The 25,278-nt window shown below is 43.0% G+C and overlaps 1 protein-coding gene across 8 annotated transcripts in view; it reads right to left on the bottom strand.

Annotated features, from left to right (window-relative positions):
• Positions 1–25,278, bottom strand: part of LOC137432868 (transcription factor 7-like 2) — a 255,878-nt gene that overhangs the window by 216,964 nt on the left and 13,636 nt on the right. The window lies entirely within an intron of this gene.

Raw genomic sequence — 25,278 nt, 5'->3', positions numbered from 1 at the left:
GAATACTGAAGGGAGAAATTGGGTTTTTTCTTTATAAAATACAACTTTTCCAGCCACTTAATGAAAATGAACACAGAAGATGGTGTGACTTTTGTAACTACTTTACGTTTCTGCAGCAATAAAAAATAAAAACCTAAGTATCGATGGCATCATTTTCTCTAATGAATGGCATATTCACATTAATGGGATGATGAATAAACAGAATTTCAGATTTTGGGGATTGGAAAAGTCACAACAACATGAAGAAACGTCACTTCACTCAGAAAATCACCATCTGGTGTGGATTGAGTTCATCACGAATCTACGGTTCCTATTTTTTTTGAAGACTCAATGGAAGACTCAATGTTGTTCTTTTTGAAGAACAACCAGGTCAGCTCAATGGAATACTGTTCCCCCCTCTGGGCTGGTGCTCCTGCCTCACACCTTGCTCGGCTTCACGCTGTTGAGGCCAAAGCTTTCAGAATCATTGGAATCTCCTGCGATGTAGTCAACTCCGAGGGCCTTTCACTCACTCACCGCAGGCAGGTTGGTGGTCTTTCTGTCTTCTACCGACTCCTCTCCGGCCTTGCTCCCCCAGCTCTCTCTGTGCTCCGTCCCCCCAATATTCCTTCAGGTCGCACAAGATCTGCCTGCAACCCTCTTATGGTTAAACTGCCAAAGTCTAGGCTCTCTGCTCACCTTCACTCTTTCATTCCCCTTTTCTCCCGCCTCTGGAACAAACTCCCCCACTCCCTTCAATCCCACTCCTCCCTCCAGGTCTTTAAAACAGCTGTTCACCACCATCTCTTATCTTCCCCCATCGAAAACCTTGATCTTTTCTACCCCCGCTAATTCACCCCAGAGTCCTTGCAGTGTTCATATGTTTTATTCCTCTCCCACCTCCCCCCAAGTCCTCCCGATGTCCCTGCTCTCAAATGTTGTGTTTGTGTCCTTCCCCCTCTCTCCCCATCTTGTCTGCCGCTCCCCTTGTTTTTTGTGTTTTCTGTGTCGGTTTGTCTTTTTGTGTGATTAATGTTAGCTCTTTCACGAGCCTCGATCTTGTATACAAAAAAACAAACAAAAAAAGACCCCAAAACTGAAATGGCAGTAACTGTGACATCATATTGTTATCATCACATGCTTAAGACGTGCTTATGGAACAGGGTGAGAAATAATGATAGTCTGTGGTTTCAACAAGATGGAGCCATGTCTAATGAATGAACCTCTAATGAATGTTTCGCTTCACGGAAGGAGAAATTTCCTTATCATTTTATCAATAACAGAACTAAATTCCCGTGACCTCCCAGATCCCCTGACTCGTCATCTGTTGGATTATTTTATACGAGGGCAAGTCAAAGGGAGAGTGTTTCAGTTGAAGCCAACCAAAATTGCCTACTTGGAAGATGCAGTTATTTAGATTATCTCGGGAGTTATACAAGATACCCTTCAGAAAGTGACGCATACAGTGTTTTCAGAAAGTATTCACTCCCCTTGACCTTTTCACATTTTGTTGCTACACCCTGAATTTAAAATGGATGAAATTGAGATTTTTTTTTTTTGTCATTGATCTACACATAATACCCCATAATGTCAAAGTGAATTTTTTTTGAGAAATTCTTTCGAAATTATTAAAAATCAAAAGCTGAAATGTCTTGAGTCAATACATATTGAACCCCTTTCCTATGACACTTCAAATTGAGCTCAGGTACATCCAATTTCCTTTGATCATCGTTGAGATGTCTCTACAACTTGATTGAAGTCCACCTGTGGCCAATTCAATTGATTGGACGTGATTTAGAAAGAAACACACCTTTCATATTGTTATCATCACATATTTTAAATTGTTATCATAAGGTCCCTCAGTTGACAGTGCATGTCAGATCAGAAACTCTACCGTGGAGTCAAAGGAAGTACCCGTAGAACTCCGAGATAGAATTGTGAGGAGGCATAGATCTGGGGAAGTGTATAAAATAGTTTCTGGAGTGTTGAAAGTTACCAAGAGCACAGTGAGCTCCAACATTAGGAAATGGAAAGAATGTAGAACTACCCCGACTCTTCCTAGAGCTGGCCGTCTGACAAAACTGCGCAACTGAGCAGGAAAGAATTTGGTCAGGGAGGTAACCAAGAACCTAAGGACCACTCTGACAGAACTACAGAGTTTGTTGGCGGTGATGGGAGAACTTGCTGGAAGGACAACAGTCTGTGTAGCACTTAACAAATCTAGGCTTTATGGAAGAGCAGCCAGATGTAGTAGACGTAGTAGCCGGAAGCAACGCCTGCGAAAACGGCACATACATGATAGGACACCTGGAGTTTGCAAAAATGACACGTGAAAGACTGGGAGCATGAAGCAAATCTGATGATGAGTCTGATGAAACGAAAATTGAACTCTTTGGCCTGATTGCAAAGCACCACGTCTGCCGGAAACCAGGCACAGCTCATCACACATCTAACACCACCCATACTGTGAAGCTGATCATTGTGGTGGCAGCATCATGCTATGGGGATGCTTTTCAGCAGCAGAGTGCAAAGGACCTGAGACTGTGGTGAAGATTTACATTCCAACAGGACAATGATCCCAAGCATACAGCCAAAGCAACACTGGAATGGCTTCAGAACAAGAATGTGAAAATCCTTGAGTGGCCTAGCCAAAGCTCAGACTTGAATCCCATAGAGAATCTGTGGAAAGACTTCAAGATTGCTGTTCACTGATGCTCCCCATCCAACTTGGCAGAGCTTGAGCAAATCTGCAAGGAAGAATGGGAGAAACTCCCCAAATCCAGACGTGCAAAGCCGATACAGACATACCCAAGAAGATTCAAAGCTGTAATTTCTGTCAAAGGCGCTTCCATGAAATATTGACTCAGGGGGCTAAATACTTTTGTAAATTGGATATTTCTGTATTTATTTTTTAAATATTTTGTAAAAATGTCTAAAACAAATATGCACATTGACATTATGGAGTGTTATGTGTAGATCAGTAGCATATCTCAATTTAATCCATTTTGAGTTCAGACTGTAACACAACAAAATATAAAAAAACTGAAGGGGTATGAATACTTTATGAAGGCACTGTATGTGTTGTTGCGGTTTCAGAAACCGGCCCCGAAAACAATGGCACCCAACATGCAGGTTCCTCAGTGTAGTTATTTCCATAATGTAAGGTCAGAGTAGTCCTTTACCCTGGTGTAATGGGTTATAATGTGATACAATGCATTGGTGATGATTAGAGAGGTTTTCCCCGTGTCTCCCCATTTCCTAGGGGGTAATTATGATTTATTTGCAAGCTTCGCAGCTCGCTGTGCAACCCAGGGGTGAGCCCATTTGAATATTGCGCCCAAAGTGTGTTTGAATCGCGTGCCAAACCCCAATGGTCACCCTGCTTTATTCCCTATAATCTTCCTTTGCACAACCCCATAAGTACACAACAATCATCAATTAATTTAATAGACATCTTTATTTCCACTTGAGTTCTATGGACATGTTAATTCCCATGACATCAAGACATTATGCATGCCGTTCATTGCCTCCTGACCCAAAAACACTATGACACACTCGCCATAACTTCGCCTCTGACCACACATGAACTGTCCACCTTCTGCCATCATCATCACATCATCTACATGGTTGCAAATGCCACCGCCAGCCTGGGAGCACGAGGAGAAGTGTGTGCAGCAATGGACGAACTCTCACTCTACAAACCTCGTGAAACCTCCAAACAAACAGGCATTAATTGGCCTTTAGCACTCTGTTGTCACTTAATCGGTATGTTTGCCCTACAAACAAATACCAGCTTCTATTGTTGCTCTGTGCCTGTAACGCATCTTGGGCCCCCACCCATGTTAATTGTGGGAGGTCCTTTACGTGCCGTGGCTGAGAGACCGACTGGACGAAACTCGTTGCAACGGCCTTGTGTGGGCGGGGCTAGAGTGGAAGGATATCGATTGGTCGCCATATTTCCGCCCAGAGGCCGTTTTGATCTGATATTTCGCAACACCCCCACAAAGGGATTATAAAAGAGTCACGATGGAAGAAGCTCAGCGCACTGGTTCTTGGCTTTGGTCCTGTATTGGTTTGGGGTCGGTGCTCATCCTGTGGTGCTTTACAAGCAGAGATTGAGACACGAGTGGTGGCATTGATATTGACGGGGTAGAGCTAGGAGCCAAACAAAGCCTTGGGGTGGACAGAGCGAGCTCACCAATTAGGGCCAAGCCATGCCATGCATACACACTCTCTTTAGATGCTCACGCAGTTGGCTATTTATCTCCCACATTCTTTTCTTGGCTTTTTGTATATAAAATCGTTCTACTTCAACTCGAGAACTCAACAAGGCACAGTGCCATCAACTGTCCTGTTGAGGGCAACCCCACAACTACGCACCTTCATGGGTTCCTCTCAAACCTAGTGCTCTACATGTATTGTTGTGGAAATCAATTCAAGTCACAACTTTAGTCCATCTGTTGGTTTAATTCCATTAAGACCTTTGACATCATTCTGCAAATACAGGGATGCAATAGAAATAAGGTTTGGTTTCACATAGGTCAATCCACAATATCATTCAATGAAAGCAAGCATAATATTCTATGCGGTACGTACCGTTAACGAGTCTACTAGTCAATGTAACATGTCACAGGAGAAGACGCCTAGAGCAGCAGCCATTTCGGGTCTTATAGCCGCGCCCCCCTAGCGGTGTCAGCGAGCAGCGAGCATCACCTGGGTTCAGCATTAATACGATTTCACTACATTCTCCCCACCGTTAGAATTACACTGCCATGCGGCTAGAATCGAGCGAGGCGTCAGCATTAACAGGGTGCGGATTTTTGGTATCAGTCGGCCCAACCGTACCGGTCCAGGCGGCGAATTTCCCTGCCAGCACGTGTCCGAAATTCCCCGGGTACGGCATCACGTAACCCAGAGACCCCGGCGTCGGAGTAGCTGCCGGAGTCAGGTGACGAAGGGGGTACCGGCAAGCCTTCAGGCAAGGGCGGCTGTGGCGAAGGGAGGGTCGGCAGACATTCAGTGACGGAAGTGTCGGAAGAGTCCATAGTCTCATAGATTGGCTCGTCCGATTCCTTATAAGGGTCGGTGACCCCACATGGGGCAAGATGGCGTATGGGGACAGTGGACTCACGCCAATCTGCCGTCATCACACGTGCATGCCCGGGATTAGCCTGGAGCACCTGCACTTTGTCCACTAAGGGGTCGTACTTGCTCGTGCGGACCGCCCGTTTGAGATAGGCCGGCCGGGCTCAGCGAGCCGACTGGGTAAAGACCGGACACACCCCGAGCTCCTCAGGTGGTGGAAAAGTCTCTCGTGTGGAGTCTGGTTGGTGGCCGTACATAGGAGAGCCCTAATCGAGTTCAGCGCCGCAGGTAGCGAACAAGCCCACTTATCGAGGCCCCGGCCAAGGATCCGGAGATTGAGCACGACGGCCCTCCATATAATCCCGTTGAAGCGTTCGATCTGCCCATTCGCTTGGGGTCTGTACGGCGTGGTATAACTAGAAGCGACGTTATTTTGGAGCAAATAGCCTCGCACTTCCTGAGACAAAAAGACCGCACCTCGATCTGTATGCACGTAGGCCGGGTACCCAAACATAGAGAACAAATTTTGCAGGCATCGCATTACCGTGGCAGCCGTCATATCCACGCACGTATAAGCAAAAGGAAATCGCGAGTACTCATCGACGATAGTGAGCAGATAGCGAGAGTTACTCGACACTGGCAACGGGCCCTTGAAATCCATCGCCAATCTTTCCCACGGCCTCATAGCCCTAACCAGTGTCCCCATGGGAGGGTTATAGAAACGCGGTTTGATTTCTGCGCATATAGCGCAGTCGCGACAGATACGGCGGATATCGTCAATCGAGTATGGCAGATTACCACTACGCACAAAATGAGCGAAACGCGTCACGCCCGGATGCCCTGCAGTTGCGTGCAAAACGCGTAGGCCCTCCAGAGTGACGATACCCGCGCACGTAACCGGCCTCAATACGGCGTCGGTGACCTGGTTATCCTTCCCCTGGCGGTATTTAATAGTGTAGCAGAAGTCGGCAAGCTCTATACGCCAGCGAGTGATTTTCTCATTCTTAATGCGCTGGGCGTGTAAGGTGTCGTACATGAACGCAACACTTTGTTGGTCCGTGATGATTTGGAAGCACCGCCCGAGTAAGTACGGGCGCCATCGCCGAATCGACTCGACGATCGCGTACGCTTCCTTTTCGACAGACGAATGTCGCCGCTCAGCGGAGGTAAGAGTCCGTGAAAAGAAAGCCACCGGGCGCCCCCCTTGGGAGAGGGTCGCCGCTATGGCATGATCCGAGGCATCACTTTCTAGGACGAAAGATCCGCTCTCGTTGATCGTCGCCACAGCGGCACTGGCGATGTCGGCCTTAAGGCCTCCAAAGGCCGCTAAAGCGGACGGATGCAGAGGGAATGTGTCGCAGGTCACAAGGGGGCGAAGTTTCGCGGATAAATTTTGGACCCACTTAGAGTAATGGGCGAATAGCCCAAGAGCGCGCTTCAGGGATGCCCGATCGCTGGGAGGGGCCATGTCGAGCAGAGGTCGCAGACGCTCCTATTCTGGAGCGACAGAGCCATGGGTCACGGTGTACCCCAGAAGATCCATCTTGCGTAGGAAGTATTGACACTTAGCCTCGTTCATGGTTAAGCGATACCTCTGTGCGACCATGAGGAAGCGCTTCAGATTAGTATCATGGTGCCCTTGGTCATACCCACAAACCGTAAGATTGTCTAGATAGACGAAAACATCGGTCAAGTTCTCCCTCGCAATGAGGTCATCCATGGCCCTCTGGAAACAGGTGACCCCGTTCGTCACCCCAAAAGGCAATCGAGTAAACTGGTACAACCGTTGCCCCGACTCAAAAGCGGTATAGATATGATCTGCCCTAGAGATAGGGATCTGATGATACGCACTACGGAGATCGAGAGTGCTATAGATCGAGTATTGGGCCACCTGTCGCACCAGCGCGTCCATCCCCGGAAGGGGGTAGGCATCCAGCTGTGTAAAATGGTTAATCGTTTGGGAATAGTCGATTACCATGCGTCTGCGGTGTGCTTCGCTTCGCACCACTAAGACCTGGGCCCGCCACGGCGACCGGCTGGGTTCTATGATGCCGTCTTTCAAGAGCTGAGCCGTCTCTCCCGCAATGAATTGCACGTCTGCTCGAGAGTAGCGCCGTGATTTTACCGCTACAGGTGTACAGTCGGAGGTTAAATTGGGGAACAGCGAAAGTGGCTGGATGTCCATTTTCGCTAGGGCACACACAGCAAGCGTGTCAGTCCCACCAACAGCAAGTGTGTCTGGCCCACCAAACTCCATTTCCAGTCGTCCATGTCGCTTAAGGAAATCGTGTCCTAACAGAACGTCCGCACATAAAGCAGGTAAGACCATGAGGTGTACATCTGGGAAAACCCGTCCCTTTATCACGAGTTTCAATCGACATTCCCCCTTCGTGCTGAGCCGAAGTCCCTGGGAAGCCATGAACATCCATCTCGTAGTCCCCAAGATCCGCCAACCATGCCTGTGCACTGGTCGCTGATCGATAAAACTATCCGTAGACCCTGTATCCACCAAGGCCCGCACACAATGGCCCTCGACCATGAGGGGAATAACGGCTTGAGCCAGGCCGGACGAGCCTGCTGGGAGTGGGACTGAACCTCCCGAGTGAGTCGGTCGCACCTCGCGGGTGGGTCCTATGCCAGCCGCAGTTTTCCGGGCGTCAGAGGGTGCCCATGGAGTTTCGTTTAAGTTGTCAGGGAGCGTTCCCATGCAATCTGCAGTGTTGCGGTCGTTGCCGGAGTATTCGTTGCTCATGGGGCATTCGTTAAAGCTGTCAGAGAGCCTCCCCATGCATTCCGCAGTTTTGCCATTCAAAATCGCCGTTTGACGAGTATGGGCCTCCGTAGTCTTGCCATTCAAAATCGCTGTTTGATGAGTATGGGCCTCCGTAGTCTTGCCATTCAAAATCGCCGTTTGACGAGTATGGGCCTCCGTAGTTTGTGCCAAACGCGTGTCGCCGCCAGAGGACGCCGTACGCTCTTGAGAGACGTAGCGTGTATGTACCGCCGGGGTTGGGCGAGGCTCCAAAGGCCCTGGCGTTGCCCGGAGTTTAGTCAAGGACGCATGTTCCGTGTCCGATTGAGGATGAGACTGTTGTGGCTGTTCGGTGTCTCTTGCCAAGGTCGATTGGGCGACCAGGGGCCCGCAAGGAGGGACACTGCCTATCAAAGCCGGGTAAGGCGCCGTGTTCCGTGCTCGGCCCGTAGGCTCCGCAATGAGCCCATTCAAGGTCGTGCGCAGCCGCGAACCGCGTGCGGTTTTCCGGCACACTTTTGCATAGTGCCCCTTCTGCGAGCACAAATGGCATATCGCGTCCCGAGCCAGACACACTGGCCGGGGATGTCGTTGACCCCCACAGAAGTAGCATGTGGCGCCGTGTAAGGCCTTGGGTCTGGCCATAGCGGCAGCCATCAGGATCCCCGGATCCTCCGCCGGGGCAACCTGGAGTTCCGCGAGCGGATCCGCTCCCGGGTCGTCGGCGGTAGCACTCTCCGGCCGTGCGTGGAGCGGGGTCCCCGCCAAGAGGCGAGTGCGATCATAGTCGTTCGACTGCAGCCGCGCTTCGGTATATATTTTTCCTTGTTCTAGAGCTGCCGTGAAGGTCAGGTCGGTCTTCTCCAAGAGCTTGAGCCTGAGGTCCTGAGAGGAGACCCCGGAGACGAAGGCGTCTAGGAGAAGGTCATCTTGAACCTGCTCGTGAGTCCGTGGCTCCTGGGTGCTGTCTAGCAGGAGTTGCCAGAGCTCCTGGGCATAGTGATCCATCGGCTTGTTTGGTTGCTGGCGTCGCGTTAACAGCAAATGCCGAGCATATATGACGCTCTTTTGCTTTATGTACAATCGCTTCAGTTCCGCAACAGCGAGGTCGTATGTCGCACATCGCGCAATACTGTTGTACACCTTGTAGTCGACTTTGGACTGGAGTGCTGCTAGCTTCGTGGCAGCGGTGTCCTGGTCAGCGAACTGATTCTCCAAAGTTTTCAACCAGTGAGTCAGTTGCAAACCAGCATCCGGGGCTTGCGGGTCGGCGCAGAATTGCGAAACCGCCAGCATCTTGCTTCCCGCCATGTCCGTAGATCTTAATGGAATTAAGTGTTGTGGAAATCAATTCAAGTCACAACTTTAGTCCATCTGTTGGTTTAATTCCATTAAGACCTTTGACATCATTCTGCAAATACAGGGATGCAATAGAAATAAGGTTTGGTTTCACATAGGTCAATCCACAATATCATTCAATGAAAGCAAGCGTAATATTCTATGCGGTACGTACCATTAACGAGTCTACTAGTCAATGTAACATGTCACAGGAGAAGATGCCTAGAGCAGCGGCCATTTCGGGTCTTATAGCCGCGCCCCCCTAGCGGTGTCAGCGAGCAGCGAGCATCACCTGGGTTCAGCATTAATACGATTTCACTACACGTATGACAGGCACCCACTTGTACCTCTTCAAAAACACACACCTTAGACATGACAGACACTTTTTAACTCCGAGCCTTAGCGTTTGGGTCGCGGAGGCATGACTGCCCCGCCTGGCATACCAAGAGGCTGATGACCCTCAAACTGTCTCTTTCTTTTGTTCTTATCTCCCTTTGATTGAATACTCATATTGCATATAGCCAGTAATTAAGGCATAGGTTAAGTTCTGCTCTTGTCCATTTTCTTTGCTGGGTAAATATCGCTGCAATATCCATTGCTCGCTATTGCTTGTACATTTTTATTCGCATTTCACCTTTTTACATTCCTTTTGATTGCCTTGTTGTGCATTAAAGTCCTTCTCCCAGAAGGATTTTGGCTTGTTCAGGTGTGTTTTGGCAAACTCCAGTCAGGCTTTCTTATTCCTCTCTCTCTCAGCAGTCGGGTCCTCCTGGGTCTCCTATCCATAGAACCCCCTTTCATCGTGTTGGCGACGGATGGTGAGAGTTGAAACTGTCGTACCTTGTGTCTGAAAGTCAGCTTGAATCTGTTTCGCGGTTGACCGAGGTGCTTTCTCCACCATTCGAACAATCCTTCGCTGCAATCTTTGATCAAGTTTTCTCTTGCGGCCACGTCCAAAAAATTTGGCTACAGTGTCATGGGCCTGAAACTTCCTGATAACATTGCGTACGGTGGACACAGGAACATCGAGGTCTCTGGAGATTTGTCCATGCTTGGCTACAATCTTGTGTCTGACCTCCTCAGACAATTCTCTGGTTTTCTTTCTTTTCTCCATGCTCATTGCGGTACACACAGTGACACAAAACAGCAGAATGACTCCTTTTCTCTATTCAAACTGGTTGAATGAGTGATTTTTATATTGCAGGCACCTGCAACTCACCACAGGTGAGTTCAATTCCAAAGTAAAGGAGAATCACCTGCTTTAAATCTAATTATTTCTAACAACTTCGAAAAAGTGTCAATAATATTGTCTGGGCCATTTTAGGATTTCTTTGTTGAATAAGCTAACATTTGGCAATTTTTTCAGCTTTTTTGTTTTGTACCACTGAAAACCAAAGAAATACAAATGTGGATAACAAAATATTTTTTTATTTCAACAATTTTCTGGAAGAAATGGTGCATTATTTGAAAAACGTGCAAGGGTGCCAATATTTTTGGCCACAACTTTGTGTGTATATATATATATTGTTACGTTTGTGGGTGTAGGAGGATGAAATACCTTTGTCGAAACAGAATAGTGTAGATTAGAATTCCCCATATACCGCGAACCCATCTCGATGTACATAAGTAGGCCGTCTGTCCGGGTAAGAGCATTTGTATGTCACCATGAGGGGCGTAGCTTTGTGTTAAGTAATTCTAGGGCTGAAAGATTTATTCCCCAGTGTGTAATTTGTCCCTGTGATCTTCCCTCCGTCTTTATTGCAATTAAAAAGCCCACCAAACAACAACTATAACAAATGGGCTGATTCGCTCACAACGCCGCCAGGGCTAACCAACATCCAGCACATTTGCCGATCGGCAAGGAAACCCCAACATCATCCGAACATTCCCGAAGGGCGACTAGACTCCTCCCCCCAACGACTGATAACGAGGATAGCCACGCCCCGGTCTTCGTGATTGGTGAAGGCGCAAAGGGATGATTGAGTAGAGCTTGATGATTGGACAGAGTGTGACATCAGCGTGGAACATTTGAGAGCTGGAAGAAGAGAACACGGTCTCACCGTCTTGGTCTCTCTGTCGTCTGGTTCTGACTTCGTGGCGGACGTTTTGGTTTGTGCTTCGGGTCGCTCGGCTACGGCTGTTCTGGTTCGGTGCGCTGGTGCTGAGAAAGAGCAGTGTTAGCCTTCGCGGCCGGTTTGACCATGAGAAGAAGGTGGGGGTGACAGTTCATGGGGCTCTGGGCACTTCGGACCGAGTGGGGAGCAAAGGAGGAGCGCCGCCCGGATTGCCTCACGTACGTGGCGCTGCAGAGAGTGACTGAGCGCCATTGTTGGAGCGGTTCCTGCATGAGCGGTTTCAGGCCACCTTGAACCGCCATTCCATTCCACGACCTTGATAAGAGAGATAGGCGCCGGCACTATACAAAAGGCCATTATTTATTTCCCCCCTTGTTTTTATATGAGTCTGATGGAGACATCTCAAATTAGGAAATCGTTTTTACCTCACATTCATCTTATTTGGGTTACAATTACTTTTAATAAATTCATTATTTGTGAATTTTACTTTTCTCGTCCTGGTTCGGTTCTTTGTTTGTGGGGTCGGATTACCCCTGTTTGTGTTCACGATCAGGTAAGACTTGAAACCTTCCTGATCATGTCACTACCACCAAGTTGGGCATATACCTCGGAGTTAAAGCTCGTTTCGGTCATTTGTCCTCCTGAGGTCTTAACCCCAGGGACAAGACAATGTATATACGTATATATATATATTATATATATATATATATATATATATATATATATATATATATATATATATATATATATATATATATATATATATATATATATATATATCCCTATACACGTCTTAATTTTCTTTTTCCCCATTTCTTTCATTTAATGTCTTTTTTAACACCAAACAACAACATCCTTTTTTTTTTTAATTACGCAAAGATTGGTGTTCCCGTCAGCGAAGCGACGGATCTTATATGCTAGTCATTTAGAGACAATTTTACTGCTCATGTGACGACATTACTCTCAATGGTGAAAACAGAGTTTGTCGAAAAAAAATGTTACCACTGAGCTAACTTAACTAAATATACACCTCCAAATATACACCACCGAATATACACTCCAAATATACATCCAAAAGATTAAAACAAGTGATTTTGATCCATATGCCTATGCAGTCGTTTAGAGAGTGTGTTCTGATTGTCCGGCAACAAAGCAGATTTCGAATATCCCATTGAATTCACTAATTACCTTCGCAAAAGCGGAAGGTTATGTTTTGATCGCTGTGTATTTATTTGTATGTCTGTGTGTGTGTGTGTGTATGTTATTCGCATAACTCAAAAAGTATTCAACCGAATTGCATGAAATTTGGTGGGATGATTGGTTATTATACGGGACACATTTGATTAGATTTTGGGAGCAATCGGGTCAAAGGTCAAGGTCAAGGTCACGAAAAGGTCAAAATCGTATTTTAGTACAGTACAGAACAGTAGCTGCGGCGAAGGTATGCGCTCTACCGAGTGCCCGTTCTAGTTAAGATAATGGAATGTAGTACCAAAGACTTCACCATGGCATTTCACTAAATATGATATCCAAACTGTTGTAAAATTAATGGTGATGCCGCACTGCCGCAGGAAGATGCACATGGAACACATCAAATAATTTTAGTAAGAGTTTAGAAACAAAATCCAGCAAGCTCAGTGGGAAACGTTTTGCAACACCTGATGTCTGTGTAATCATTGTGCAATTTCTTCCATGAGCCTTGACCTGCTGTTTCTAAAAAAAAAAGTAGATATCCAAGGACCACCGTTAAATATTCTGAAGTCCAGACATGTGAATTTGGTTTTGGACATCGCCCAAGAACCACAAGCCTAAGCCATATGGTAATACACTCACTTATATCACCAAGGACAGGCACATGCAGAACAAGAACATGAATACATCAGCTGATGATACACCCTAAGTGACAATGCTATTGCTTTGTACAATTAGAACTTCCTTTTCCCAAATAAGTAGTTGTCCCCTATATTTCTAGAACCACCTTTCTGACACAGAATTTGTCTTTGTAGAGATCTTTGATTACCTTCAATGGCACTAATGTGTTGGGGTTTGCCATGTAAGTCTCGTCAGAATTGGCAATCTCAAATTGTCTATGCAAGCCAGTCCATTATTAAATTATTTATCAGAATCTTTCTCAGTGATTTTTAGCCCCCGTTGGACTTAGCCCTCCGAAACGGGGGCTTATGGATTGGGCCTCGTCCGTCCATCCTCAACCATATCTCGGAGATGTATGGACCGATTTTGTTCATACTGGCACAAAGAGAATACAAAGTGGTATACATATGCACATCATTTTGTTTCTCGATGCGATCAAAGATGGCCGACTGGCAGCCATTTTAGTTGTAGAAAACCCAATGTTGAACACGTCCTCAACCATTTCTCAGACTTGCATGGCCGATGTTGTTCAAACATGGCACACAGATAATGAAAGATGGCTTATATATGCACACAAGTTTAATTTCCAGATCAGATCCAAGATGGCCGATTGGTGGCCATTTTGTTACTTAAACGTATCCCCAACAATTACTCAGACATGCATGGTCCGATTTTGTTCAAAACTGGCACGATGCACAGTACATGATGGCATACATGCGCACCTCACATTATTTTGCGATCTAATTAAACACGACTGACTGGTAGACTGGCGGCCATAAAACTGCCCTTTATCTATTTGTTGGCACTTTTCTTGTGTGCCCCGTGTCTGATCGCTCTGTTTAACGGATTAGAGAGTGCGATCTTTTGAGTGATGTATGATTGCAATGCCACGACTTTAGCTGGTTTTATTTTTTAAGCAAGTTGCTTCGGAATGGAATAACGTGACATATTCATTCACGTGTAAACTGAACCGAATGCAAAAAAAACACAAGAGATAACATTTCAGAAGGAAAATTGAACAAATAATCTTTCAACGAAATTATCTTTTTGCTTTCACTTATGATTGTTTTATTCATTTTTAACTTCATTAATTAAAAAGGAAGCCAACGTCTCTGTAAAAATGTTGATATGTCTTGGTATCAATTGTTTTTTTTCTTAGTAACGATATTATAAAACAGGAGTGTCTGTCTGCCATCCGTCCCTGAACTACTCCCTCAATTTTGTGGTTATCCCCCTGCCCCCCCCCCCCTCCAAACCATCTGCAGAATATTTTTGGGTCCCAGCAGGTGTCCTTAAGTGGGTGAGAGGTTTCATAAATTCCTCAATACAATTACCCACACTAATTCACCCCAGATCCACCTTGTTTGTAATTCCAACTTCTTTCCTGGTAGTCCTGGCAGTGTCCATATGTTTTATGCCTCTCCCACCCCCTTTCCCATGCCTCCCCCCCAAAGCCCTCTCCCTCCCACAGATCTCTCGATGTCTCCATGTCTCTCGGTTCCTGCTCTCAAATGTTGTGTTTGTGTCCTTCCCCCTCTCTCCCCATCTTGTCTACCGCTCCCGATGTTATTTGTTTTATGTGTCGGTTTGTCGGTTATGTGTCAGTTTGCCGGTTTGTCTTTCTGTGTGATAAATGTTCGCTCTTTCACGAGCCTCGATCTTGTATCCAAAAAAAAAAAAAAAAAAAAAATTGTACACCGCACCTTTCCTATGCCATCTCCAGGCGATGCATAACGTCATTGCCGGGCACCGAAGGGGGCTCGGCAGTGACGCACGCTGAAAGGGTGTACTCAGTTTTCACTCTGGTTGTTTGTTGTACACCGCACCTTTCCTATGCCATCTCCAGGCATTGCAAATCGTCATTGCCGGGCACCGAAGGGGGCTCGGCAGTGACTCACGCTGAAAGGGTGTACTCAGTTTTCACTCTGGTTGTTTGTTGTACACCGCTCCTTTTCTATGCCATCTCCAGGCATTGCAAATCGTCACTGCCGGGTACCGAAGGGGGCTCGGCAGTGACTCACGCTGAAAGGGTGTACTCAGTTTTCACTCTGGTTGTTTGTTGTACACCGCTCCTTTCCTATGCCATCTCCAGGCATTGCAAATCGTCATTGCTGGGCACCGAAGGGGGCTCGGCAGTGACGCACGCTGAAAGAGATAGAGTAGTCAGTTTTCACTCTGGTTGTTTGTTTTCTTGCTTTCTTTCTTTCTTGCTTTCTTTCTTTCTTGTTTGTTGTACACCGCTCCTTTCCTATGCCATCTCCAGGCATTGCAAATCGTCATTGCCGGGCACCAAAGGGGGCTCGGCAGTGACGCACGCTGAAAGAGAGTACTCAGTTTTCACTCTGGTTTCTTTCTTTCTTGTTTGTTTTCTTTCTTGTTGTACACCGCTCCTTTCCTATGCCACCTCCAGGCATTGCAAATCGTCATTGCCGGGCACCGAAGGGGGCTCGGCAGTGACGCACGCTGAAAGAGAGTACTCAGTTTTCACTCTGGTTTCTTGTTGTACACCGCTCCTTTCCTATGCCATCTCCAGGCATTGCAAATCGTCATTGCCGGGCACCAAAGGGGGCTCAGCAGTGACGCACGCTGAAAGAGAGTACTCAGTTTTCACTCTGGTTTCTTGTTTGTTTGTTTGTTTGTTTGTTTGTTTTCTTTCTTGGTTGTCCGGACGATATCTCAGCCATCCTTTGAGCTAGGAAGCTGAAATTTCGGCACAGTCGTGAGCAAGTCCTTTGTCAAATACGGTATTTTTTGTTTTTTGAATAATCAATTAATTGAGGAGTTATTTAATTATTAGCGTTTAATTAAGTACTTATTTAATTAATTAAATTTCATTTCTCTTCTGACCATTATTAACTCAGGCACCTTTTGAGTTAGGAAGCTGATATTTGGACATGCCAATGACCAGGTGATTTGGCTGCAAAGGATATTTTTGATTTATTAATTAATCAATTAATCGATTAATTATTTAATTATTCGATTAATGACCCAAAAAATTTTTTTTTTTAAGTTACAGATTCTGATGAAATAGTGGTAGTTTATGTGTTCTCTGACCAAATTGATTACCAATTTAATTTTTTTATGATTATTATTTATTTATTTTCATTATTAATCATTTATTTATTTTCTTTCTCATTTGGCCAATATCTCAGGCACCTTTTGAGCTGGGAAGCTAATATTTGGACATAAGTGACCAAGTGATGTGGCTATCAAGGATATTTTTGATTTATTGATTAATCATTTCATCTATTAATTATTTATTGATTAATCGATTAATTATTTATTGAGTAATCAATTAATTATTTAATTTTTTATAAATGACTTATTTAATTAAATTTCTAAAAGATACATCTTCGGATGAAGCACTAGTGGTTTAGTTATGCGATTAGCCAATTGATTATGAAAATATTTTGTGATAATCTTTTATTGATTTTAATTATACAATTAATCAATCAATTAGTGTACACCTCTCCCTCCCAATGCAGCCTTAATGAGCTGCACTGCGGTATTGTGGGGGCGCCGGAGGCGCCCCGGCAATGCCGCGCTGCAGCATATTTAATTATTTGGCATGGGGCGGTGTACTTTGAATGTATGTGTACTTGTTTGTTTTCTTGTTTGTTTTCTTGTTTTCTTGGTTGTCCGGACGATATCTCAGCCATCCTTTGAGCTAGGAAGCTGAAATTTCGGCACAGTAGTGAGCAAGTCCTTTGTCAAATACGGTATTTTTTGTTTTTTGAATAATCAATTAATTGAGGAGTTATTTAATTATTAGCGTTTAATTAAGTACTTATTTAATTAATTAAATTTCATTTATCTTCTGACCATTATTAACTCAGGCACCTTTTGAGTTAGGAAGCTGATATTTGGACATGCCAATGACCAGGTGATTTGGCTGCAAAGGATATTTTTGATTTATTAATTAATCAATTAATCGATTAATTATTTAATTATTCGATTAATGACAAAAAAAATTTTTTTTTTTAAGTTACAGATTCTGATGAAATAGTGGTAGTTTATGTGTTCTCTGACCAAATTGATTAATAATTTAATTTTTTTATGATTATTATTTATTTATTTTCATTATTAATCATTTATTTATTTTCTTTCTCATTTGGCCAATATCTCAGGCACCTTTTGAGCTGGGAAGCTAATATTTGGACATGAGTGACCAAGTGATGTGGCTATCAAGGATATTTTTGATTTATTGATTAATCATTTCATCTATTAAGTATTTATTGATTAATCGATTAATTATTTATTGAGTAATCAATTAATTATTTAATTTTTTATAAATGACTTATTTAATTAAATTTCTAAAAGATACATCTTCGGATGAAGCACTACTGGTTTAGTTATGCGATTAGCCAATTGATTATGAAAATATTTTGTGATAATCTTTTATTGATTTTAATTATACAATTAATCAATCAATTAGTGTACACCTCTCCCTCCCAATGCAGCCTCAATGAGCTGCACTGCGGTATTGCCGGGCGCCGGAGGCGCCCCGGCAATGCCGCGCTGCAGCATATTTAATTATTTGGCATGGGGCGGTGTACTTTGAATGTATGTGTACTTGTTTTCTTTCTTTCTTGTTTGTCCGGGCGATATCTCAGCCATCCTTTGAGCTAGGAAGCTGAAATTTCGGCACAATAGTGAGCAAGTCTTTTGTCAAAAACGGTATTTTTTTTTTTGGTTAATTAATAAATTGAGGAGTTATTTAATTATTAGCGATTAATTAAGTACATATTTAATTAATCAAATTTCCTTTCTCTTCTGACCATTAACTCAGGCACCTTTTGAGTTAGGAAGCTGACATTTGGACATGCCAATGACCAGGTGATTTGGCTGCAAAGGATATTTTTGATTTATTAATTAATCAATTAATCGATTAATTATTTAATTATTCGATTAATGACAAAAAAAAATTTTTTTTTAAAGTTACAGATTCTGATGAAATAGTGGTAGTTTATGTGTTTTCTGACCAAATTGATTAATAATTTAATTTTTTTTTATGATTATTATTTATTTATTTTCATTATTAATCATTTATTTATTTTCTTTCTCATTTGGCCAATATCTCAGGCACCTTTTGAGCTGGGAAGCTAATATTTGGACATGAGTGACCAAGTGATGTGGCTATCAAGGATATTTTTGATTTATTGATTAATCATTTAATCGATTAATTATTTATTGATTAATCGATTAATTATTTATTGAGTAATCAATTAATTATTTAATTTTTTATTAATGACTTATTTAATTACATTTCTGAAAGATACATCTTCGGATGAAGAACTAGTGGTTTAGTTATGCTATTAGCCAATTGATTATGAAAATATTTTGTGATAATCTTTTATTGATTTTAATTATACAATTAATCAATCAATTAGTGTACACCTCTCCCTCCCAATGCAGCATCAATGAGTTGCACTGCGGTATTGCCGGGCGCCGGAGGCGCCCCGGCAATGCCGCTCTGTAGGATATTTAATTATTTGGCATGGAGGCGGTGTACTTTGAATGTATGTGTACTTGTTTGTTTGTTTGTTTGTCCAGGCGATATCTCAGCCATCCTTTGAGCTAGGAAGCTGAAATTTCGGCACAATAGTGAGCAAGTCCTTTATCAAAAACGGTATTTTTTGTTTTTTGATTAATCAATTAATTGATGAGTTATTTAATTATTAGCGATTAATTAAGTACTTATTTAATTAATTAAATTTCATTTCTCTTCTGACCATTAACTCAGGCACCTTTTGAGTTAGGAAGCTGATATTTGGACATGCCAATGACCAGGTGATTTGGCTGCAAAGGCTATTTTTGATTTATTAATTAATCAATTAATCAATTAATCGATTAATTATTTAATTATTTGATTAATGACAAAAAAAACATTTTTTTTAAGTTACAGATTCTGATGAAATGGTGGTGGTTTATGTGTTCTCTGACCGAATTCATTAATAATTTAATTTTTTTATGATTATTATTTATTTATTTTCATTATTAATCATTTATTTATCTTCTTTCTCATTTGGCCAATATCTCAGGCACCTTTTGAGCTCAGAAGCTAATATTTGGACATGAGTGACCAGGTGATGTGGCTATCAAGGATATTTTTGATTTATTGATTAATCAATTAATCAATGTATCGATTAATTATTTAATTATTCGATTAATTACTAAAAAAAAATTTTTTTCCTCAGTTACAGATTCTGATGAAATGGTGGTGGTTTATGTGTTCTGTGACCGAATTGATTGACAATTTAATTTTTTAATGATTATTATTTCTTTATTTTCATTGTTAATCATTTATTTATTTTCTTTCTCATTTGGCCAATATCTCAGGCACCTTTTGAGCTGGGAAGCTAATATTTGGACATGACAGTGACCAAGTGATGTGGCTATCAAGGATATTTTTGATTAATTGATTAATCATTTAATCGATTCATTATTTATTGATTAATCGATGAATTACTTATTGATTAATCAATTAATTATTTAATTTTTTATTAATGACTTATTTGATTAAATTTCTAAAAGATACATCTTCGGATGAAGCACGAGTGGTTTTGTTATGGTATTAGCCAATCGATTGAGAAAATATTTTGTGATAATCTTTTATTGATTTTAATTATACAATTAATCAATCAATTAGTGTACACCTCTCCCTCCCAATGCAGCCTCAATGAGCTGCACTGCGGTATTGCCGGGCGCCGGAGGCACCCCGGCAATGCTGCGCTGTAGGATATCTAATTATTTGGCATGGGGGCGGTGTACTTTGAATGTATGTGTACTTGTTTGTTTGTTTGTTTTCTTTCTTTCTTTCTTTCTTGTTTGTTTGTTTGTTTGTTTGTCTGGGCGATATCTCAGCCATCCTTTGAGCTAGGAAGCTGAAATTTCGGCACAATAGTGAGCAAGTCCTTTGTCAAAAACTGTATTTTTGTTTTTTGATTAATCAGTTAATTGAGGAGTTATTTAATTATTAGCGATTAATTAAGTACTTATTTAATTAATCAAATTTCCTTTCTCTTCTGACCATTAACTCAGGCACCTTTTGAGTTAGGAAGCTGATATTTGGACATGCCAATGAACAGGTGATTTGGCTGCAAAGGCTATTTTTGATTTATTAATTTATCAATTAATCAATTAATCCATTAATTATTTAATTATTCGATTAATGACCAATTTTTTTTTTTTTTTAAGTTACAGATTCTGATGAAATGGTGGTGGTTTATGAGTTCTCTGACCGAATTGATTAATAATTTAATTTTCTTATGATTATTATTTATTTATTTTCATTATTAATCATTTATTTATTTTCTTTCTCATTTCGTGAATATCTCAGGCACCTTTTGAGCTCGGAAGCTAATATTTGGACATGAGTGACCAAGTGATGTGGCTATCAAGGATATTTTTGATTTATTGATTAATCAATTAATCAATTAATCGATTAATTATTTATTTATTCGTTTAATTACTAAAAAAAATAAAAAAATTCAGTTACAGATTCTGATGAAATTGTGGTGGTTTATGTGTTCGGTGACCGAATTGATTAATAATTTAATTTTTTAATGATTATTATTTATTTATTTTCATTATTAATCATTTATTTATTTTCTTTCTCATTTGGCCAATATCTCAGGCACCTTTTGAGCTGGGAAGCTAATATTTGGACATGACAGTGACCAAGTGATGTGGCTATCAATGATATTTTTGATTTATTGATTAATCATTTAATCGATTAATTATTTATTGATTAATCGATTAATTATTTATTGATTAATCAATTAATTATTTACTTTTTTATTAATGAGTTATTTAATTATATTTCTAAAAGATACATCTTCGGATGAAGCACTATAGTTAGGTCCAAAACTTCAATTCCGTGACCATTTTCTGGCTAGTAAGGTTTGACGATTGATTTGACTTCTATTGACATTTAATAACAAAAATAGCCTCTATGTCCCTCCCAAAAATCCCGGCATTTTTTGCCAGAGGCCCGAATCCAAGATGACCGCCGGCACTATCTTGAAAAATTTAGTTTTGAACCAGAACACATAGAATCACGTACAGACACTTTTTTGGGTAATTTGACCATGAGGATTCCGAATCTGACATTAGTTTGACGTTATGACATTATTTTGACCCAGAAATCCAAGATGGCCACCATCCAGTAGAGCGAAAATGCAAATTTTGTACTTAAACATGTTAAAGAAACTACCTCCATAAGGATATCTTGCAGTAAAGTAATTGATGATTGCATGACAAGTAAACTCATTACACTTCAAAATAAGCTATTTTTATTAGCTGTGACTTGAACAGTTTTCAAATGAAGTAATTAATCAATATGACCTTTAATTATATGATTAGTCCGAATCAGAGCATTCTGCTTCACTAAAATCTGAATCATCAGATTCCGATGAATCTCCCCGCCTTTGTACATCATCATCTCGCTCCTCATTCCCCTCCTGGCTCTCATCTTCCTCACTCTCTTCAGCTGGCCCTGGTGCAGGTAGATGTGTCGGGAGAGCAGGTTGCGTGTGGCGGACAGGGCGACAGCGACCACCCACCAGCTCCCAGCCATGTCCGAGTGGCGAGGGGTGGTGTTTCTTGGAGGGATGATGCACAAGATATGCCAAGTAGTTTGCTCGGAGGCAGTGTTGGCATAGGCTGTCTGCATCTGGAGGGAGACGGATAAATGATTTGTTTTTCAGTGTCTTCCACTTTGCTGCACGGGCCTCAGCCATGGTGCTACTCTTTTCGTCGCCATAGATGACATGTCATGTGAACTGGAAGAGCTCCTCTAGCACCTCCTCCTCAAGGTCAAGGCAAGAGCTGCCGTCGCTGCCGAGACAGCGAGAGCTGCCGTCGAGCCACAGGGCTCTTCGCCACCCAGTCATACACCAACTTCTTACCCTTGCCATAGAAGCCTGAGTTGGCATCACAGCCTGTCATACAGTGCAGCTGCACAATACAGTCTGCCATCTCGTCATTAACCAGGCCATGACATAAGATAGTCTCCTTCTTCCTCTTGATACAGAGCTTTCCGGGCAGCTGCTGCGAGATGACTGCTGCCGCGACATAGGCATCGGTATCAGCGGTATCAATGACAACAGGGCCACTGTAGCCTGATTCACGCAGAACTGCGTAAGCAGAAAAGAGGACAGTATCAGCCTCAGACTAGTCAAAGCTGTAGTTCTCCATTGGTTGCTGGGTTGACAAATTGGTGCAGTGGGAGCCAACAGAGTAGACAATCTCTGCATCAACACTCTCTGCAAGGTCTGTCAGGTAGGTGCATATCAGCTTTTGCATCCGCCCCTTGTTGCTGACGCTACATAGAAGTGTTTTGAATGCTTGGGCAGAAGGGAAGGGGTCATTCAATTTCATGTAGGTGTTGGTATTGTTCAGCTATCTTCTGAATACTGCGCTTCTCAGTGCCGTCTCATTTGCTCGTATACTCCCTGGAAAGACAGAAATAAGTATATGACATTACACACACAGACAAATAAAAAACAAGAAAATAGCAATTCACTAATCAGGACCTCAATTCCGTGGCCAGTATAGATTTAGCCAAAATAATGTGTTAATTCATGATAATATGTTCTCCCATTTAAAAGTTGCATTTTCGCTCTACTGGATGGTGGCCATCTTGGATTTCTGGGTCAAAATAATGTCATAACGTCAAACTAATGTCAGATTCGGAATCCTCGTGGTCAAATTACCCAAAAAAGTGTCTTTGTACGTGATTCTAGGTGTTCTGGTTCAAAACCTAATTTTTCAAGATAGTGCCGGCGGTCATCTTGGATTCGGGCCTCTGGCGAAAAATGCCGGGATTTTTGGGAGGGACATAGAGGCTATTTTTGTTATAAAATGTCAATAGAAGTCAAATCAATCGTCAAACCTTACTAGCCAGAAAATGGTCACGGAATTGAAGTTTTGGACCTAACTACTAGTGGTTTAGTTATGCTATTAGCCAATTGATTAAGAAAATATTTTGTGATAATCTTTTATTGATTTTAATTATACAATTAATCAATCAATTATTGTACACCTCTCCCTCCAAATGCACTCTCTATGAGCTGCATTGTGGTATTGCCGGGCGCCGTAGGAGCCCTGGCAATGGCGCGCTGTGGGATATTTAATTATTTGGCATGGGGGCGGTGTACTTTGAATGTATCTTTACTTGTGATTTTCACTTTTGATCCGGAAGAGACTGCTCCCGATCTGGAAGTAAACTCAATCATGGGTTCGGCAGAATCATTCGCTGGTTTGATAATATCTCAATACAACTGTGATTTTTAGTTTCCACCAAAATAACGCCGCTTTTATCCGTGCTAAGAAGGGTGGGAGGTTTCCCAGAGGTGGGAGGTTTCATAAATTTCTCAACACAATTGTGATTTTGAGTTTTTATCAGTACAATGAAGGAGCTGTGCTCCAACGCGAGTCGAAAGAATTGACGCGACCAAAGACGGAAATTCGTCCGAGTTGCTTTATTGCACGTATCAAACTCGGGTACTCTGAAACGCCCGTTTATCGGGCAGCAATATATATACACATTTATGCCGGAGCGTTTGCCCGGGAAAAGCGAGACCGGGCATGCCCGGGTGTTAAGGGCGAGTCCTGGAAAGGCGAGTCTGGACCTACCCGGGCGTTCTGGGTGAGCCCTGGAAAGGCGAGAGCGGGCATGCCCGGGAAAGACGAGACCGGGCGTGCCCGGGAGGTTCGGGCGAGCCCGGGAACAGCGAGTTCGGGCATACCCGGGAGAGGCGCGTCTGGGCCCGTCCGGACGAGCCCGGCATGGAGATTGCGCCCTGGCCGCGTCCTGGCAGGTGCAAGGCGATTGTGTACACCCAGCGGTAACCGCTACAACAAAGTGTTTCATGTCCGCCATTTTTCGCCGGCAGATTCGTCTGTATTGGTTACCACATCAGAACAGTGTTTATAATCGTTTATCTCACGAGTATTTGCAACATAGTACTTTGTTATATTAATGCTGTAATATTAACTTGAGATTGGAATGATGATTTTTGGAAATGAAATATGGCGATTGAGTTTGAAGCAGAATTCGGAAATGATGTCAGGGTTGCCACCCATGACATTAGCGGTTTCGGCACCTTACTTATTTTGGGGTCAGCCGCAGTAAGTTTTTTTTTCTTCTGCAAGTCCTTCATGAACTGGCTGTCCTTGCCTGACATTTGACTGAAGGTGTCCCAGCCCAGCATTTCTTTAGATTACGGCCTCCCTCCTGTGCATAGCACGGGTACTTCGCCAGTTGACAATACAGGATTTGAGGCTGATAGGATGACCTTGATTCATGGAGGATTATGCACTCGCCTCTTGTTGTCTAGCCTGGGTTTGAATCCTGACCCAGCTATAAGCTATCATCCAGCTGTTCAACATTCATCAATGTGTGTGCTGTCCCTCAGATTTGATGGTATACCAGAGCACCCGCCATCCACTGATAGCCATTGGTGGATGTTAAATATGTCATGGTTTGTTGGTAGACATATATACAGACTTGGCATTTAATATGGAATATTTTTTTCCTTGACTTGGGTTTAATTTCTTAACTCAGTATATCAATCTGATGAGTTTCTTTTACACTTTGGTGATTTATATGTTAAAAGAACCATGTCACTGATTGTCTGTCGCAGCAAGAAGTCAACAACAGGATTATATCACAGGTGGCATGACAAAATGTACGGACAGGTACATTTGATGATTGGCTTCACAGTCGGGTATATAAGGGTTGTTGCGTTCTGTAATAGTGGAAAACAACTGCTGCACGTCTCCAAAAGTTATTGCCGCTTCCTCTGGAGATGGTACATCAACTCGACAATGCTGTTTGTCATGGAGTGGTGGCTTTACGAAATTCCGGCATGAAACAGCGTGCTATTGCTCGGCAGAATGGCATCACTCAAGATCAGGTGTCAAAGATCCTGAAACGAAATGCTCAGAGGGGTGTCCCTATTCCAATACCGAGGCCAGGACATCCCCGCAGAACCACAAGGAGGGATGATCACCAGCTGCACCGGTTAGTCCGCAATGGCCGTACCAAGTCAGCTAATCGGCTTAGGGCTGAGTGGCAACAACTGACAAATGTGCATGTATCCAGAAGGCTAGTCGACCAATGACTGGTTCAAGCAGGCTATCGTGCCAGGCATCCCGTGAGAAAGCCACGCC

Source organism: Myxine glutinosa, chromosome 8 (assembly GCF_964187855.1).
Source record: "Myxine glutinosa chromosome 8, kmMyxGlut1.1, whole genome shotgun sequence".
Taxonomy (NCBI): Eukaryota; Metazoa; Chordata; class Myxini; order Myxiniformes; family Myxinidae; genus Myxine; species Myxine glutinosa.
Note: the sequence above shows the minus strand (reverse complement) of the source record. Positions and strands in the feature narration are given on the sequence as shown.